This window comes from Vicugna pacos, unplaced genomic scaffold (assembly GCF_048564905.1).
Source record: "Vicugna pacos unplaced genomic scaffold, VicPac4 scaffold_15, whole genome shotgun sequence".
Taxonomy (NCBI): Eukaryota; Metazoa; Chordata; class Mammalia; order Artiodactyla; family Camelidae; genus Vicugna; species Vicugna pacos.
The window spans coordinates 5,729,213-5,751,004 of NW_027328736.1; positions in this window are offsets into that span (position 1 = coordinate 5,729,213).

Consider the following 21,792-nt stretch of genomic DNA (forward strand, 5'->3'; position numbering starts at 1 on the left):
TATACTCTATTATATATCCTGTGTCCTGCATTCTATATTCAAAATCTTACATTCAGTATTCCGTATTTATTTTCGAAATTCTGTGTTCTGCATTCCATGTTCTAAATTCTGGCTTCTATATTCTCTATTCTATATTCTATATTTTGCGTACTTCATTGTATATTCTACAATCTATATTTTGCCTTCCGTATTCTATATTCTATATTCTGTGTTCTACATTCTATATTCTAATTTATTTATTCAGTATTCTGTATTCTATATTCTAAATTCTGTGTTCTACATTCTATATACTAAATTCTATATTCAGTAATCTCTAAACTATATTCTAAATTTTATATTCAGTATTCTCTATTCTATATTCTAAATTCTATGTACTGCATTCCATGTTCTAAATTCTGTGTTGTATATTCTCTTTTCTATATTCTATATTTCGTATACTTCAAGCTAGATTCTACATTCTATATTCTGCATTCCGTATTCTATATTCTTTATTTTGTGTTCTACTTTCTATATTCAAAATTCTTTATTCAGTATTCTATATTGTAAATTCTGTGTTCTGGATTCCACGTTTAAAATTCTGGGTTGTGTATACTCTATTATATATCCTGTGTTCTGCATTCTATATTCAAAATCCTACATTCAGTATTCCGTACTTATATTCGAAATTCTGTGTTCCGCATCCCATGTTCTAAATTCTGGCTTCTATATTCTCTATTCTATATCCTATATTTTGCGTACTTCATTTTATATTCTACAATCTATATTTTGCATTCCGTATTCTATATTCTATATTCTGTGTTCCAAAATTCTATATTCTAAGTTATTTATTCAGTATTCTGTATTCTATATTCTAAATTCTGTGTTCTACATTCTATATGCTAAATTCTATATTCGGTAATCTCTATACTATATTCTAAATTCTGTGCTCTGCATTCCATGTTCTAAATTCTGGATTCTATATTCTGTTTTCCATATTTTATATTCTGTGTTCTAAATTCTATATTCTGTATTCTATATTCTGCATTCCGTATTCTACATTATATATTCTGTGTTCTACCTTCTATATTCCAAATTCTATATTCAGTATTCTGTATTCTATATTCTAAATTTTGTGTTCTGCATTCCATATTCAAAATTCTCTATTCTATATTCTATATTCTGTGATCTACTTTCTATATTCTAAATACAATATTCAGTATTCTCTATTCTATATTCTAAATTCTGTGTTTTTCACTCCATGTTCTCAATCCTATATTCAGTATTCTGTATTCCATATTCTAAATTCTGTGTTCTGCATTCTATGTTCTAAGTTGTATGATCATTATACTGCATTATATATTCTAATTTCTGTGTTATGCATTCCATGTTCTAAATTCTGGGTTCTATTATCTATATTCTATATTCTACATCTGTGTTCTACATTCTATATTCTGAATACTATATTCAGCTTTCTGTATTCTACATTCTATATTCTGTGTTCTACATTCTATATTCTAAATTCGATATTCAGTATTCTGTATTATATATTCTAAGTTCTGGGTTCTACATTCTATATTCTAAATTGTATATTCAGTATTATGTATTCTATATTCTAAATACTGAGTTGTGATTTCCATGTTCCAAAATCTGGCTTCAATATAATCTAAGCTATATTTTTTATTCGGTTTTCTACATTCTATTTTCTAAATTATGTATTCAGTTTTATGTGTTTTATATTCTACATTCTACGGTCTACATTCAATTTTTTAATTGTTTATTAAGTATTCTGTATTCTATAATCTAAATTCTGTGTTCTGCATTCCATGTTCTAAATTCTGGGTTCTATATTCTCTTTTCTATTTTCTATATTCTGTGTTCTACATTCTATATTCTGAATTCTATATTCAGCATTCTGTAATCTATATTCTAAATTTTGTGTTCTACATTCTATTCTAAATTCTGTATTCAGTATTATGTATTCTATAAACTATATTCTGTTTTCTGCATTCCATTTTCGAAATTCTGGGTACTATATTCTCCATTCTATATTCTATATTCTGGGTTCTACATTCTATATTTTAACTCTATATTCAGTATTCTGTATTCTATATTCTAAATTCTGTGTTATGCATTCCATGTTCTAAATTCTATATTCAGTATTCTGTATTCTATATTCTAAATTCTGTGTTCTGCATTCCATGTCCTAAATTCTGTATTCAGTATTCTGTATTCTATTTTCTAAATTTTGTGTTCTAAATTCTATATTCTAAATTCTATATTCAGTATTATGTATACTATAATCTAAATTCTGTGCTCTACATACCATGTTCTAAATTCTCTATTCTATATTCTATATTCTGTGTTCTAATTTCTATATTCTAAACTCTATATTCAGTATTCAGTATTCCATATTCTAAATTCTGTGTTCTGCATTCCATGTTCTATAATCCGGCATCTATATTCTTTATTCTATAATCTAAATTCTGTGTCCTGCATTCCATGTTGTAAATTCTATATTCAGTATTCTCTAATGTATATTCTAAATTCTGTGTTCTGCATTCCATGTTCTAAATTCTCTTTTGTGTATTCTTTTTTTCATAATCTATATTCTGTATTCTACATTCTATATTCTGTATTCTATATTCTGCATTCGGTATTCTATATTCAATATTCTGTGTTCTACATTATATATTGTAAATTATATTTTAAGTATTCGGTATGCTATATTCTTAATTCTGTGTTCTGCATTCCATGTTTAAATTCTGGGTTCTATAATCTAAATTCTATATTCTATATTCTGTGTTCTACATTCTATATTCTAAATACTATATTCAGCTTTCTGTATTCTATATTATAAATTCTTTGTTCTACATTTTATATTCTAAATTCTATATTCAGTATTATGTAATCTATATTCTAAATTCTGTGTTCTGCATAGAATGTTCTTTATTTTGGATTCTATATTATGTATTCTACATTCTATATTCTGTGTTCTACATTCTATATTCTAAACTCTATATTCAGTATACTTTCTTATATATTCAATATTCTGTGTTCTAAATTCCATATTCTAAATTCTATATTTAGTATTCCGTATGCTGTATTCCAAATTCTGTGTTCTGCATTCCATGTTCTAAATTCTGGGTTCTTAATTCTGTTTTCCATATACTATATTCTGAGTTCTACATTCTATAGTCTGTATACTATTTTCTGCATTCCGTATTCTACATTCTAAATTCTGTGTTATACTTGCTATATTATAAATTCTATATTCAGTTCTGTATTCTAGATTCTTAATTCTGTGTTCTGCATTCCTTATTCTAAATTCTGGGTTATATATTGTGTATTCTATATTCTATATTCTGTGTTCTACGTTCTATATTCTAAATTCCATATTCAGTGTTCTGTATTCTATATTCTAAATTCTGTGTTCTGATTCCATGTACTAAATTCTGTGTTCTAAGTTTTCTATTCTATTTTCTATATTCTGTGTTCTACATTCTATATTCTAAATTCTATATTCAGTATTCTTTATTCCATATTCTAAATTCTATGTTCTACATTGTATATTCTAAATTCTATATTCAGTGTTCTGTAATGTATATTCTAAACACTCTGTTCTGCATTCAATGTTCTTAATTCTGTGTTTTGCATTCCATGTTCTAATTTCTGGGTTCTATACTCTGTATTCTATATTCTATATTCTATGTTCTACATTCTATATTCTAAATTCCATATTCTGTGTTCTGTATTCTATATTATAATTCTGGGTTCTGCTTCCATGTACTAAATTCTGGGTTCCTCATTCTCTATGCTTTTTTCTATATTCAGTGTTCTATATTCTATATTCTAAATCCTATATTTAGTATTCTGTATTGCATATTCTAAATTCTGTGTTCTACATTGTATATTCTAAATTCTATATTTAGTATTCTGTATTGTATATTCTAAATACTGTGTTCTACATTCTATATTCTAAATTATTTATTCAGTATTATGTATACTATATTCTATATTCTCTGTCCTTCATTCAATTTTTTTAATTGTTTATTATACATTCTTTATACTATATTCTAAATTCAGTGTTCTACATTCCATGTTGTAAATTCTGGGTTCTATATTCTCTTTTCTATATTCTATATTCTGTGTTCTTCATTGTATATTCTAAATTCTCTATTCAGCATTCTGTATTCTATATTCTATATTTTGTGTTCTACATTCTATATTCTAAATTCTATATTCAGTATTATGTATTCTATAATCTAAATTCTCTGTTCTGCATTCCATGTTATAAATTGTGGGTTCTAGATTCTCAATTCTATATTCTATATTCTGGGTTCTACATTCTATATTCTACATACTATATTTTGCATTCCGTATACTATATTCTATATTCTGTGTTCTACATTCAATATTCTAAATTCTATATTCAGTATTCAGTATTCTATATTCTAAATTCTATGTTCTGCATTCCATGTTCTAAATTCTGTGTTGTATATTCTCTATTCTCTATTCTCTATTTTGTATTCTTCATTCTATATTCTACATTCCATATTCTGCATTCCGTTTTCTATATTCTTTATTCTGTGTTCTACATTCTATATTCTAAATCCTATATTCAGTATTCTGTATTCTATATAATAAATTCTGTGTTCCGGATTCCATGTTTTAAATTCTGGGTTCTGTATACTCTATTATATATCCTGTGTCCTGCATTCTATATTCAAAATCCTACATTCAGTATTCCGTATTTATTTTCGAAATTCTGTGTTCTGCATTCCATGTTCTAAATTCTGGCTTCTATATTCTCTATTCTATATTCTATATTTTGCGTACTTCATTGTATATTCTACAATCTATATTTTGCCTTCCGTATTCTATATTCTATATTCTGTGTTCTACATTCTATATTCTAATTTATTTATTCAGTATTCTGTATTCTATATTCTAAATTCTGTGTTCTACATTCTATATACTAAATTCTATATTCTGTAATCTCTATACTATATTCTAAATTTTATATTCAGTATTCTCTATTCTATATTCTAAATTCTATGTACTGCATTGCATGTTCTAAATTCTGTGTTGTATATTCTCTTTTCTATATTCTATATTTCGTATTCTTCAATCTAGATTCTACATTCTATATTCTGCATTCCGTATTCTATATTCTTTATTTTGTGTTCTACATTCTATATTCAAAATTCTTTATTCAGTATTCTATATTCTAAATTCTGTGTTCCGGATTCCACGTTTAAATTCTGGGTTCTGTATACTCTATTATATATCCTGTGTTCTGCATTCTATATTCAAAATCCTACATTCAGTATTCCGTATTTATATTCGAAATTCTGTGTTCCGCATCCCATGTTCTAAATTTTGGCTTCTGTATTCTCTATTCTATATCCTATATTTTGCGTACTTCATTCTATATTCTACAATCTATATTTTGCATTCCGTATTCTATATTCTATATTCTGTGTTCTAAATTATATATTCTAAGTTATTTATTCAGTATTCTGTATTCTATAATCTAAATTCTGTGTTCTACATTCTATATGCTAAATTCTATATTCGGTAATCTCTATACTATATTCTAAATTCTGTGCTCTGCATTCCATGTTCTAAATTCTGGATTCTATATTCTGTTTTCCATATATTATATTCTGTGTTCTAAATTCTATATTCTGTATTCTATATTCTGCATTCCGTATTCTACATTATATATTCTGTGTTCTACCTTCTATATTCCAAATTCTATATTCAGTATTCTGTATTCTATATTCTAAATTTTGTGTTCTGCATTCCATATTCAAAATTCTCTATTCTATATTCTATATTCTGTGATCTACTTTCTATATTCTAAATACAATATTCAGTATTCTGTATTCTATATTCTAAATTCTGTGTTTTTCACTCCATGTTCTCAATCCTATATTCAGTATTCTGTATTCCATACTCTAAATTCTGTGTTCTTCATTCTATGTTCTAAGTTGTATGATCATTATACTGCATTATATATTCTAATTTCGGTGTTATGCATTCCATGTTCAAAATTCTATATTCAGTATTCTGTATTCTATATTCTAAATTCTGTGTTCTGCATTCCATGTCCTATATTCTATATTCAGTATTCTGTATTCTATTTTCTAAGTTTTGTGTTCTAAATTCTATATTCTAAATTCTATATTCAGTATTATGTATTCTATAATCTAAATTCTGTGCTCTACATACCATGTTCTAAATTCTCTATTCTATATTCTATATTCTGTGTTCTACATTCTATATTCTAAATTCTATATTCAGTATTCAGTATTCCATATTCTAAATTCTGTGTTCTGCATTCCATGTTCTATAATCCGGCATCTATATTGTTTATTCTATAATCTAAATTCTGTGTTCTGCATTCCATGTTGTAAATCCTATATTCAGTATTCTCTAATGTATATTCTAAATTCTGTGTTCTGCATTCTATATTCTATATTCTATATTCAGTATTCTGTATTCTATATTCTTAATTCTGTGTTCTGCATTCTATATTCTTAATTCTATGTTCAGTAATCTCTATTCTATATTCTAAATTCTGTGTTCTGCATTTCATGTTCTAAATTCTCTTTTGTGTATTCTTTTTTTCATAATCTATATACTGTTTTCTAAATTCTAAATTCTGTATTCTATATTCTGCATTCGGTATTCTATATTCAATATTCTGTGTTCTACAATATATATTCTAAATTATATATTAAGTATTCGGTATGCTATATTCTTAATTCTGTGTTCTGCATTCCATGTTCTAAATTCTGGGTTCTATAATCTAAATTCTATATTCTATATTCTGTGTTCTACATTCTATATTCTAAATACTATATTCAGCTTTCTTTATTCTATATTATAATTTCTGTGTTCTACATTATATATTCTAAATTCTATATTCAGTATTCTTTATTATATATTCAATACTCTGTGTTCTACATTCTATATTCTAAATTCAATATTTAGTATTCTGTATGCTGTATTCCAAATTCTGTGTTCTGCTTTCCATGTTCTTAATTCTGGGTTCTTTATTCTGTTTTCCATATACTATATTCTGAGTTCTACATTCTATAGTCTGTATACTATTTTCTGCATTCCGTATTCTACATTCTAAATATTGTGTTATACTTGCTATATTATAAATTCTATATTCAGTTCTGTATTCTAGATTCTAATTTCTGTGTTCTGCATTCCTTGTTCTAAATTCTGTTTTCTATATTGTGTATTCTATATTCTATATTCTGTGTTCTACGTTCTAAATTCTAAATTCCTTATTCAGTGTTCTGTATTCTATATTCTAAATTCTGTGTTCTGATTCCATGTACTAAATTCTGTGTTCTAAATTCTCTATTCTATTTTCTATATTCTGTGTTCTGCATTCTATATTCTAAATTCAATATTCAGTATTCTTTATTCCATATTCTAAATTCTATGTACTACATTGTATATTGTAAATTCTATATTCAGTGTTCTGTAATGTATATTCTAAACACTCTGTTCTGCATTCAATGTTGTTAATTCTGTGTTTTGCATTCCATGTTCAAATTTCTGGGTTCAATACTCTGTATTCTATATTCTATACTCTATGTTCTACATTCTATATTCTAAAATCCATATTCTGTGTTCTGTATTCTATATTATAATTCTGGGTTCTGATTCCATGTACTAAATTCTGGGTTCCTCATTCTCTATGCTTTTTTCTATATTCAGTGTTCTATATTCTATATTCTAAATCCTATATTTAGTATTCTGTATTGCATATTCTAAATTCTGTGTTCTACATTGTATATTCTAAATTCTATATTTAGTATTCTGTATTGTATATTCTAAATACTGTGTTCTACATTCTATATTCTAAATTATTTATTCAGTATTATGTATACTATATTCTATATTCTCTGTCCTACATTCAATTTTTTTAATTGTTTATTATACATTCTTTATACTATATTCTAAATTCAGTGTTCTACATTCCATGTTGTAAATTCTGGGTTCTATATTCTCTTTTCTATATTCTATATTCTGTGTTCTTCATTGTATATTCTAAATTCTCTATTCAGCATTCTGTATTCTATATTCTATATTTTGTGTTCTACATTCTATATTCTAAATTCTATATTCACTGTTATGTATTTTATAATCTAAATTCTCTGTTCTGCTTTCCATGTTATAAATTCTGGGTTCTAGATTCTCAAATCTATATTCTATATTCTGGGTTCTATATTCTATATTCTGCATACTATATTTTGCATTCCGTATACTATATTTTATATTCTGTGTTCTACATTCAATATTCTAAATTCTATATTCAGTATTCAGTATTCTATATACTAAATTCTATGTTCTGTATTTCATGTTCTAAATTCTGTATTGTATATTCTCTATTCTATATTCTATATTTTGTATTCTACATTATATATTCTGCATTCCGTTTTCTATATTCTTTATTCTGTGTTCTACCTTCTATATTCTTAATCCTATATTCAGTATTCTTTATTCTATATACTAAATTCTGTGTTCCGTATTCCATGTTTTAAATTCTGGGTTCTGTATACTCCATTATATATCCTGTGTTCTGCATTCTATATTCAAATTCCTACATTCAATATTCTGTATTTATATTCGAAATTCTGTGTACTGCATTCCATGTTCTAAATTCTGGCTTCTATATTCTCTATTCTATATTCTATTTTTTGCGTACTTCATTGTATATTCTACAATCTATATTTTGCCTTCCGTATTCTATATTCTATATTCTGTATTCTACATTCTATATTCTAATTTATTTATTCAGTATTCTGTATTCTATATTCTAAATTCTGTGTTCTACATTCTATATTCTAAATTCTATATTCAGTAATCTCTATACTATATTCTAAATTGTATATTCAGTATTCTGTATTCTATATTCTAAATTCTATGTTCTGCATTCCATGTTCTAAATTCTGTGTTGTATATTCTCTATTCTATATTCTATATTTCGTATTCTTCAATCTATATTCTACATTCTATATTCTGCATTCCGTATTCTATATTCTTTATTCTGTGTTCTATATTCTATATTCAAAATTCTATATTTAGTATTCTGTATTCTATATTCTAAATTCTGTGTTCTGGATTCCACGTTTTAAATTCTGGGTTCTGTATACTCTATTATATATCCTGTGTTCTGCATTCTCTATTCAAAATCCTACATTCAGTATTCCGTATTTATATTCGAAATTCTGTGTTCCGCATCCCATATTCTAAATTCTGGCTTCTATATTCTCTATTCTATATCCTGTATTTTGCGTACTTCATTCTATATTCTACAAACTATATTTTGCATTCCGTATTCTATATTCCATATTCTGTGTTCTAAATTCTATATTCTAAATTCTATATTCAGTAATCTCTATACTATATTCTAAATTCTGTGTTCTGCATTCCATGTTCTAAAATCTGGATTCTATATTCTGTTTTCCATATTTTATATTCTGTGTTCTAAATTCTATATTCTGTATTCTATATTCTGCATTCCGTATTCTACATTATATATTCTGTGTTCTACCTTCTATATTCCAAATTCTATATTCAGTATTCTGTATTCTATATTCTAAATTTTGTGTTCTGCATTCCATATTCAAAATTCTGTATTCTATATTCTATATTCTGTGATCTACTTTCTATATTCTAAATACAATATTCAGTATTCTATATTCTATATTCTAAATTCTGTGTTTTTCACTCCATGTTCTCAATCCTATATTCAGTATTCGGTATTCCATATTCTAAATTCTGTGTTCTTCATTCTATGTTCTAAGTTCTATGATCATTATACTGCATTATATATTCTAATTTCTGTATTATGCATTCCATGTTCTAAATTATGGGTTCTATTATCTATATTCTATATTCTATAACTGTGTCCTACATTCTATATTCTGAATACTATATTCAGCTTTCTGTATTCTACATTCTATATTCTGTGTTCTACATTCTATATTCTAAATTCGATATTCAGTATTCTGTATTATATATTTTAAATTCTGGGTTCTACATTCTATATTCTAAATTGTATATTCAGTATTATGTATTCTATATTCTAAATACTGAGTACTGATTTCCATGTTCCAAAATCTGGCTTCAATATTCTCTAAGATATATTTTTTATTCTGTTTTATACATTCTATTTTCTAAATTATATATTCAGTTTTATGTGTTTTTTATTCTATATTCTGTGCTCTACATTCAATTTTTTAATTGTTTATTAAGTATTCTGCATTCTATAATCTAAATTCTGTGTTCTGCATTCCATGTTCTAAATTCTGGGTTCTATATTTTCTTTTCTATTTTCTATATTCTGTGTTCTACATTCTATATTCTGAATTCTATATTCAGCATCCTGTATTCCATGTTCTAAATTTTGTGTTCTACATTCTATTCTAAATTCTGTATTCAGTATTATGTATTCTATAAACTATATTCTGTTTTCTGCATTCCATGTTCTAAATTCTGGGTACTATATTCTCAATTCTATATTCTATATTCTGGGTTTTACATTCTATATTTTAACTCTATATTCAGTATTCTGTATTCTATATTCTAAATTCTGTGTTATGCATTCCATGTTCTAAATTCTATATTCAGTATTCTGTATTCTATATTCTAAATTCTGTGTTCTACATTCTATATTCTAAATTCTATATTCAGTATTCAGTATTCCATATTCTACATTCTGAGTTCTACATTCCATTTTCTATAATCCGGCATCTATATTCTTTATTCTATGATCTAAATTCTGTGTTCTGCATTCCATTTTGTAAATTCTATATTCAGTATTCTCTAATGTATATTCTAAATTCTGTGTTCTACATTCTATATTCTATATTCTATATTCAGTATTCTGTATTCTATAATCTAAATTCTGTGTTCTTCATTCCATGTTCTAATTTCTGTGTTCTGTGTTAAGTTTCCATAATCTATTTTCTGTGTTCTAAATCCTATATTCTGTATACTATCTTCTGCATTCCGTATTCTATATTTTATATTCTGTGATCTACATTCTATATTCTTAATTCTATATTCAGTAATCTGTATAGTATATTCTAAATTCTGTGTTCTGTATAACTTGTTCTAAATTCTGGGTCCTATATTCTGTTTTCCATATTTTATATTCTGTGTTCTAAATTCTATATTCTTTATTCTATATTCTGCATTCCGTATTCTACATTATATATTCGGTGTTCTACATTCTATATTCTGTGTTCTACATTCTATATTCCAAATTCTATATTCAGTATTCTGTATTCTATATTCTAAATTCTGTGTTCTGCATTCCATGTTCTAAATTTTCTACTCTATGTTCTATATTCTGTGTTCTACTTTCTATATTCTAAATTCTACATTTAGTATTCTCTATTCTATATTGTATATTCTGTGTACTTCATTCCATGTTCTCAATTCTATATTCCGTATTCTGTGTTCTATATTCATAATTCTGGGTTCTGCATTCTATATTCTTAATTCTATGTTCAGTATTCTCTATTCTATATTCTAAATACTGTGTTCTGCATTCGATGTTCTAAATTCTCTTTTGTGTATTCTTTTTCTCATAATTTATATTCTGTTTTCTATATTCTATATTCTGTATTCTATATTCTTCATTCCGTATTCTATATTCAATATTCTGTGTTCTACATTATATATTCTAAATTCTATATTAAGTATTCGGTATGCAATATTCTTAATTCTGTGTTCTGCATTGCATGTTCTAAATACTGTGTTCTATAATCTATATTCTATATTCTATATTCTGTCTTCTACATTCTATATTCTAAATCCTATATTCAGCATTCTATATTCTATATTATTCATTCTGGGTTCTACATTCTATATTCTAAATTCTATATTCAGTAGTATGTATGCTATATTCTAAATTCTGTGTTCAGAATTCCATGTTCTTATATCTGGATTCTAAATTATCTATTCTACATTCTATATTCTGTGTTCTACATTGTATATTCTAAATTTTATATTCAGTATTATTTATTCTATATTCTAAATTCTGTGTTTTACATTCTATATTCTAAATTGTCTATTCAGTTTTCTGTATTGTATATTCGAAATTCTGAGTTCTGAATTCCATGTTCCAAAATCTGGCTTAAATATATTTTAAAATTTATTTTTTATTCTGTTTTTTACATTGTATATTGTAAATTATATATTCAGTATTATGTATTCTATATTCTATATTCTATGTTCTACATTCAATTTTTTCATTTGTTTATTAAGTATTCTGTATGCTATATTCTAAATTCTGTGTTATGCATACCATGTTGTAAATTCTGGATTTATATTATCTTTTCTATATTTTATATTCTGTGTTCTACATTGTATATTCTAAATTCTATATTCTGCATTCCGTATTCTATATTCTTTATACTGTGTTCAACATTCTATATTCTAAATTCTATATTCAGTATACTGTATTCCATATTCTAAATTCTGTGTTCTGCATTCCATGTTCAAAATTCTGGGTTCAGTATTCTTTATTCTATATTCTATATTCCATGTTCTATATTCTATATTCTAAATTATATATTCAGAATTCTGTATTCTATATTCTATATTCTGTGTTCTGCATTCCATATTCTAAATTTTGGGTTGTGTATTTTGTTTTCCATATTCTATATTCTGTGTCCTATATTCTATATTCTGTATTCTATATTCTACATTCCGTATTCTATATTCTATATTCTGTGTTCTACATTCTATATTCTAAATTCTGTATTCAGTATTCTGTATTCTATATTCTAAATTCTGTGTTCTGCATAGAATGTTCTTTATTTTGTATTCTATATTATGTATTCTACATTCTATATTCTGTGTTGTATATTCTATATTCTAAACTCTATATTCAGTATTCTTTATTATATATTCAATATTCTGTGTTCTACATTCCATATTCTAAATTCTTTATTTAGTATTCCGTATGCTGTATTCCAAATTCTGTGTTCTGCATTCCATGTTCTAAATTCTGGGTTCTTAATTCTGTTTTCCATATACTATATTCTGAGTTCTACATTCTATAGTCTGTATACTATTTTCTGCATTCCGTATTCTACATTCTAAATTCTGTGTTATACTTGCTATATTATAAATTCTATATTCAGTTCTGTATTCTAGATTCTTAATTCTGTGTTCTGCATTCCTTATTCTAAATTCTGGGTTATATATTGTGTATTCTATATTCTATATTCTGTGTTCTACGTTCTATATTCTAAATTCCATATTCAGTGTTCTGTATTCTATATTCTAAATTCTGTGTTCTGATTCCATGTACTAAATTCTGTCTTCTAAGTTTTCTATTCTATTTTCTATATTCTGTGTTCTACATTCTATATTCTAAATTCTATATTCAGTATTCTTTATTCCATATTTTAAATTCTATGTTCTACATTGTATATTGTAAATTCTATATTCAGTGTTCTGTAATGTATATTCTAAACACTCTGTTCTGCATTCAATGTTCTTAATTCTGTGTTTTGCATTCCATGTTCTAATTTCTGGGTTCTATACTCTGTATTCTATATTCTATATTCTATGTTCTACATTCTATATTCTAAATTCCATATTCTGTGTTCTGTATTCTATATTATAATTCTGGGTTCTGCTTCCATGTACTAAATTCTGGGTTCCTCATTCTCTATGCTTTTTTCTATATTCAGTGTTCTATATTCTATATTCTAAATCCTATATTTAGTATTCTGTATTGCATATTCTAAATTCTGTGTTCTACATTGTATATTCTAAATTCTATATTTAGTATTCTGTATTGTATATTCTAAATACTGTGTTCTACATTCTATATTCTAAATTATTTATTCAGTATCATGTATACTATATTCTATATTCTCTGTCCTACATTCAATTTTTTTAATTGTTTATTATACATTCTTTATACTATATTCTAAATTCAGTGTTCTACATTCCATGTTGTAAATTCTGGGTTCTATATTCTCTTTTCTATATTCTATATTCTGTGTTCTTCATTGTATATTCTAAATTCTCTATTCAGCATTCTGTATTCTATATTCTATATTTTGTGTTCTACATTCTATATTCTAAATTCTATATTCAGTATTATGTATTCTATAATCTAAATTCTCTGTTCTGCATTCCATGTTATAAATTGTGGGTTCTAGATTCTCAATTCTATATTCTATATTCTGGGTTCTACATTCTATATTCTACATACTATATTTTGCATTCCATATACTATATTCTATATTCTGTGTTCTACATTCAATATTCTAAATTCTATATTCAGTATTCAGTATTCTATATTCTAAATTCTATGTTCTGCATTCCATGTTCTAAATTCTGTGTTGTATATTCTCTATTCTCTATTCTCTATTTTGTATTCTTCATTCTATATTCTACATTCCATATTCTGCATTCCGTTTTCTATATTCTTTATTCTGTGTTCTACATTCTATATTCTAAATCCTATATTCAGTATTCTGTATTCTATATAATAAATTCTGTGTTCCGGATTCCATGTTTTAAATTCTGGGTTCTGTATACTCTATTATATATCCTGTGTCCTGCATTCTATATTCAAAATCCTACATTCAGTATTCCTTATTTATTTTCGAAATTCTGTGTTCTGCATTCCATGTTCTAAATTCTGGCTTCTATATTCTCTATTCTATATTCTATATTTTGCGTACTTCATTGTATAATCTACAATCTATATTTTGCCTTCCGTATTCTATATTCTATATTCTGTGTTCTACATTCTATATTCTAATTTATTTATTCAGTATTCTGTATTCTATATTCTAAATTCTGTGTTCTACATTCTATATACTAAATTCTATATTCTGTAATCTCTATACTATATTCTAAATTTTATATTCAGTATTCTCTATTCTATATTCTAAATTCTATGTACTGCATTGCATGTTCTAAATTCTGTGTTGTATATTCTCTTTTCTATATTCTATATTTCGTATTCTTCAATCTAGATTCTACATTCTATATTCTGCATTCCGTATTCTATATTCTTTATTTTGTGTTCTACATTCTATATTCAAAATTCTTTATACAGTATTCTATATTCTAAATTCTGTGTTCTGGATTCCACGTTTAAATTCTGGGTTCTGTATACTCTATTATATATCCTGTGTTCTGCATTCTATATTCAAAATCCTACATTCAGTATTCCGTACTTATATTCGAAATTCTGTGTTCCGCATCCCATGTTCTAAATTCTGGCTTCTATATTCTCTATTCTATATCCTATATTTTGCGTACTTCATTTTATATTCTACAATCTATATTTTGCATTCCGTATTCTATATTCTATATTCTGTGTTCTAAATTCTATATTCTAAGTTATTTATTCAGTATTCTGTATTCTATATTCTAAATTCTGTGTTCTACATTCTATATGCTAAATTCTATATTCGGTAATCTCTATACTATATTCTAAATTCTGTGCTCTGCATTCCATGTTCTAAATTCTGGATTCTATATTCTGTTTTCCATATTTTATATTCTGTGTTCTAAATTCTATATTCTGTATTCTATATTCTGCATTCCGTATTCTACATTATATATTCTGTGTTCTACCTTCTATATTCCAAATTCTATATTCAGTATTCTGTATTCTATATTCTAAATTTTGTGTTCTGCATTCCATATTCAAAATTCTCTATTCTATATTCTATATTCTGTGATCTACTTTCTATATTCTAAATACAATATTCAGTATTCTCTATTCTATATTCTAAATTCTGTGTTTTTCACTCCATGTTCTCAATCCTATATTCAGTATTCTGTATTCCATATTCTAAATTCTGTGTTCTGCATTCTATGTTCTAAGTTGTATGATCATTATACTGCATTATATATTCTAATTTCTGTGTTATGCATTCCATGTTCTAAATTCTGGGTTCTATTATCTATATTCTATATTCTACATCTGTGTTCTACATTCTATATTCTAAATACTATATTCAGCTTTCTGTATTCTACATTCTATATTCTGTGTTCTACATTCTATATTCTAAATTCGATATTCAGTATTCTGTATTATATATTCTAAGTTCTGGGTTCTACATTCTATATTCTAAATTGTATATTCAGTATTATGTATTCTATATTCTAAATACTGAGTTGTGATTTCCATGTTCCAAAATCTGGCTTCAATATAATCTAAGCTATATTTTTTATTCTGTTTTCTACATTCTATTTTCTAAATTATGTATTCAGTTTTATGTGTTTTATATTCTACATTCTACGGTCTACATTCAATTTTTTAATTGTTTATTAAGTATTCTGTATTCTATAATCTAAATTCTGTGTTCTGCATTCCATGTTCTAAATTCTGGGTTCTATATTCTCTTTTCTATTTTCTATATTCTGTGTTCTACATTCTATATTCTAAATTCTATATTCAGCATTCTGTATTCTATATTCTAAATTTTGTGTTCTACATTCTATTCTAAATTCTGTATTCAGTATTATGTATTCTATAAACTATATTCTGTTTTCTGCATTCCATTTTCGAAATTCTGGGTACTATATTCTCCATTCTATATTCTATATTCTGGGTTCTACATTCTATATTTTAACTCTATATTCAGTATTCTGTATTCTATATTCTAAATTCTGTGTTATGCATTCCATGTTCTAAATTCTATATTCAGTATTCTGTATTCTATATTCTAAATTCTGTGTTCTGCATTCCATGTCCTAAATTCTGTATTCAGTATTCTGTATTCTATTTTCTAAATTTTGTGTTCTAAATTCTATATTCTAAATTCTATATTCAGTATTATGTATACTATAATCTAAATTCTGTGCTCTACATACCATGTTCTAAATTCTCTATTCTATATTCTATATTCTGTGTTCTAATTTCTATATTCTAAACTCTATATTCAGTATTCAGTATTCCATATTCTAAATTCTGTGTTCTGCATTCCATGTTCTATAATCCGGCATCTATATTGTTTATTCTATAATCTAAATTCTGTGTTCTGCATTCCATGTTGTAAATCCTATATTCAGTATTCTCTAATGTATATTCTAAATTCTGTGTTCTGCATTCTATATTCTATATTCTATATTCAGTATTCTGTATTCTATATTCTTAATTCTGTGTTCTGCATTCTATATTCTTAATTCTATGTTCAGTAATCTCTATTCTATATTCTAAATTCTGTGTTCTGCATTCCATGTTCTAAATTCTCTTTTGTGTATTCTTTTTTTCATAATCTATATTCTGTTTTCTAAATTCTAAATTCTGTATTCAATATTCTGCATTCGGTATTCTATATTCAATATTCTGTGTTCTACAATATATATTCTAAATTATATATTAAGTATTCGGTATGCTATATTCTTAATTCTGTGTTCTGCATTCCATGTTCTAAATTCTGGGTTCTATAATCTAAATTCTATATTCTATATTCTGTGTTCTACATTCTATATTCTAAATACTATATTCAGCTTTCTTTATTCTATATTATAATTTCTGTGTTCTACATTATATATTCTAAATTCTATATTCAGTATTCTTTATTATATATTCAATATTCTGTGTTTCACATTCTATATTCTAAATTAAATATTTAGTATTCCGTATGCTGTATTCCAAATTCTGTGTTCTGCTTTCCATGTTCTTAATTCTGGGTTCTTTATTCTGTTTTCCATATACTATATTCTGAGTTCTACATTCTATAGTCTGTATACTATTTTCTGCATTCCGTATTCTACATTCTAAAGTCTGTTATACTTGCTATATTATAAATTCTATATTCAGTTCTGTATTCTTGATTCTAATTTCTGTGTTCTGCATTCCTTGTTCTAAATTCTGTTTTCTATATTGTGTATTCTATATTCTATATTCTGTGTTCTACGTTCTAAATTCTAAATTCCTTATTCAGTGTTCTGTATTCTATATTCTAAATTCTGTGTTCTGATTCCATGTACTAAATTCTGTGTTCTAAATTCTCTATTCTATTTTCTATATTCTGTGTTCTACATTCTATATTCTAAATTCTATATTCAGTATTCTTTATTCCATATTCTAAATTCTATGTTCTACATTGTATATTCTAAATTCTATATTCAGTGTTCTGTAATGTATATTCTAAACACTCTGTTCTGCATTCAATGTTCTTAATTCTGTGTTTTGCATTCCATGTTCTAATTTCTGGGTTCAATACTCTGTATTCTATATTCTATATTCTATGTTCTACATTCTATATTCTAAAATCCATATTCTGTGTTCTGTATTCTATATTATAATTCTGGGTTCTGATTCCATGTACTAAATTCTGGGTTCCTCATTCTCTATTCTTTTTTCTATATTCAGTGTTCTATATTCTATATTCTAAATCCGATATTTTGTATTCTGTATGGCATATTCTAAATTCTGTGTTCTACATTGTATATTCTAAATTCTATATTTAGTATTCTGTATTGTATATTCTAAATACTGTGTCCTACATTCTATATTCTAAATTATTTATTCAGTATTATGTATATTATATTTTATATTCTCTGTTCTACATTCAATTTTTTTAATTGTTTATTATGCATTCTTTATACTATATTCTAAATTCAGTGTTCTGCATTCCATGTTGTAAATTCTGGGTACTATATTCTCTTTTCAATATTCTATATTCTGTGTTGTTCATTGTATATTCTAAATTCTATATTCAGCATTCTGTATTCTATATTCTATATTTTGTGTTCTACATTCTATATTCTAAATTCTATATTCAGTATTATGTATTCTATAATCTAAATTCTCTGTTTTGCATTCCATGATATAAATTGTGTGTTCTAGATTCTCAATTCTATATTCTATATTCTGGGTTCTACATTCTATATTCTACATACTATATTTTGCATTCCGTATACTATATTCTATATTCTGTGTTCTACATTCTATATTCTAAATTCTATAGTCAGTATTCTGTATTCTATATTCTAAATAATGTGTTCTGCATTCCATGTTCTAAATTCTATATTCAGTATTCTGTATTCTATATTCTAAAATTTGTGTTCCGCATTGTATATTTTAAATTCTATATTCAGTATTCTGTGTTCTATATACGAAATTATGTGTTCTGCATTCCATGTTCAAAATTCTGGGTTCTGTATTCTGTTTTCCATATTCTATATTCTGTTTTCTATATTCTATATTCTGTATAATATATTCTTTATTCCGTATTCTATATTCTATATTCTGTGTTCTATATTCCATATTCTAAATTCTATAGGCACTATTCTGTATGCTATATTCCAAAATCTGTATTCTGCATTCCATGTTCTAAATTCTGGGTTCTATAATCTAAATTCTATATTCTATATTCTGCGTTCTACATTCTATATTCTAAATACTATATTCAGCTTTCTGTATTCTATATTATAAATTCTGTGTTCTACATTCTATATTCTAAATTCTATATTCAGTATTATGTAATCTATATTCTAAATTCTGTGTTCTGCATAGAATGTTCTTTATTTTGGATTCTATATTATGTATTCTACATTCTATATACTGTGTTCTACATTCTATTTTCTAAACTCTATATTCAGTATTCTTTATTATATATTCAATATTCTGTGTTCTACATTCTATATTTTAAATTCTATATTCAGTATTCCGTATGCTGTATTCTAAATTCTGTGTTCTGCATTCCATGTTCTAAATTTTGTGTTCTATACCCTATATTCTATATTCTATATTCTGTGTTCTACATTCTATATTCTAAATACTATATTCAGCTTTCTGTATACTATATTATAAATTCTGTGTTCTACATTCTATATTCTGTATTATATGTTCTGTATTCCGTATTCTATATTCTATATTCTGTGTTCTACATTCCATATTCTAAATTCTATAGGCACTATTCTGTATGCTATATTCCAAATTCTGTGTTCTGCATTCTATGTTCTAAATTCTGGGTTCTATATTCGGTTTTCCATATACTATATTCTGAGTTCTGCATTCTATATTCTGTATACTATTTTCTGCATTCTGTATTCTACATTCTAAATTTTGTGTTATACTTGCTATATTATAAATTCTATATTCAGTTCTGTATTCTAGATTCTAAATTCTGTGTTCTGCATTCCTTTTTCTAAATTCTGGGTTCTATACTGTGTATTCTATATTCTATATTCTGTGTTCTACGTTCTATATTCTAAATTCCATATTCAGTGTTCTGTATTCTATATTCTAAATTCTGTGTTCTGATTCCATGTACTAAATTCTGTGTTCTAAATTCTCTATTCTATTTTCTATATTCTGTGTTCTACATTCTATATTCTAAATTCTATATTCAGTATTCTTTATTCCATATTCTAAATTCTATGTTCTACATTGTATATTCTAAGTTCTATATTCAGTGTTCTGTAATGTATATTCTAAATACTGTGTTCTGCATTCAATGTTCTTACTTCTGTGTTTTGCATTCCATGTTCTAAATTCTGGGTTCTATACTCTGTATTCTATATTCTATATTCTGTGTTCTACATTCTATATTCTAAAACCCATATTCTGTGTTCTGTATTCTATATTATAATTCTGGGTTCTGATTCCATGTACTAAATTCTGGGTTCCTCATTCTCTATTCTATTTTCTATATTCAGTGTTCTATATTGTATATTCTAAATCCTATATTTAGTATTCTGTATTGCATATTCTAAATTCTGTGTTCTACATTGTATATTCTAAATTCTATATTTAGTATTCTGTATTGTATATTCTAAATAATGTGTTCTACATTCTATATTCTAAATTATTTATTCAGTATTATGTATACTATATTCTATATTCTCTGTTCTACATTCAATTTTTTTAAATGTTTATTATGCATTCTTTATACTATATTCTAAATTCAGTGTCCTGCATTCCATGTTGTAAATTCTGGATTCTATATTCTCTTTTCTATATTCTATATTCTGTGTTCTTCATTGTATATTCTAAATCCTATATTCAGCATTCTGTATTCTATATTCTATATTTTGTGTTCTACATTCTATATTCTAAATTCTATATTCACTGTTATGTATTTTATAATCTAAATTCTCTGTTCTGCTTTCCATGTTATAAATTCTGGGTTCTAGATTCTCAAATCTATATTCTATATTCTGGGTTCTATATTCTATATTCTACATACTATATTTTGCATTCCGTATACTATATTTTATATTCTGTGTTCTACATTCAATATTCTAAATTCTATATTCAGTATTCAGAATTCTATATACTAAATTCTATGTTCTGTATTTCATGTTCTAAATTCTGTATTGTATATTCTCTATTCTATATTCTATATTTTGTATTCTACATTATATATTCTGCATTCCGTTTTCTATATTCTTTATTCTGTGTTCTACATTCTATATTCTAAATTCTCTTTTGTGTATTCTTTTTTTCATAATCTATATTCTGTTTTCTACATTCTATATTCTGTATTCTATATTCTGCATTCGGTATTCTATATTCAATATTCTGTGTTCTACATTATATATTGTAAATTATATTTTAAATATTCGGTATGCTATATTCTTAATTCTGTGTTCTGCATTCCATGTTTAAATTCTGGGTTCTATAATCTAAATTCTATATTCTATATTGTGTGTTCTACATTCTATATTCTAAATACTATATTCAGCTTTCTGTATTCTATATTATAAATTCTGTGTTCTACATTTTATATTCTAAATTCTATATTCAGTATTATGTAATCTATATTCTAAATTCTG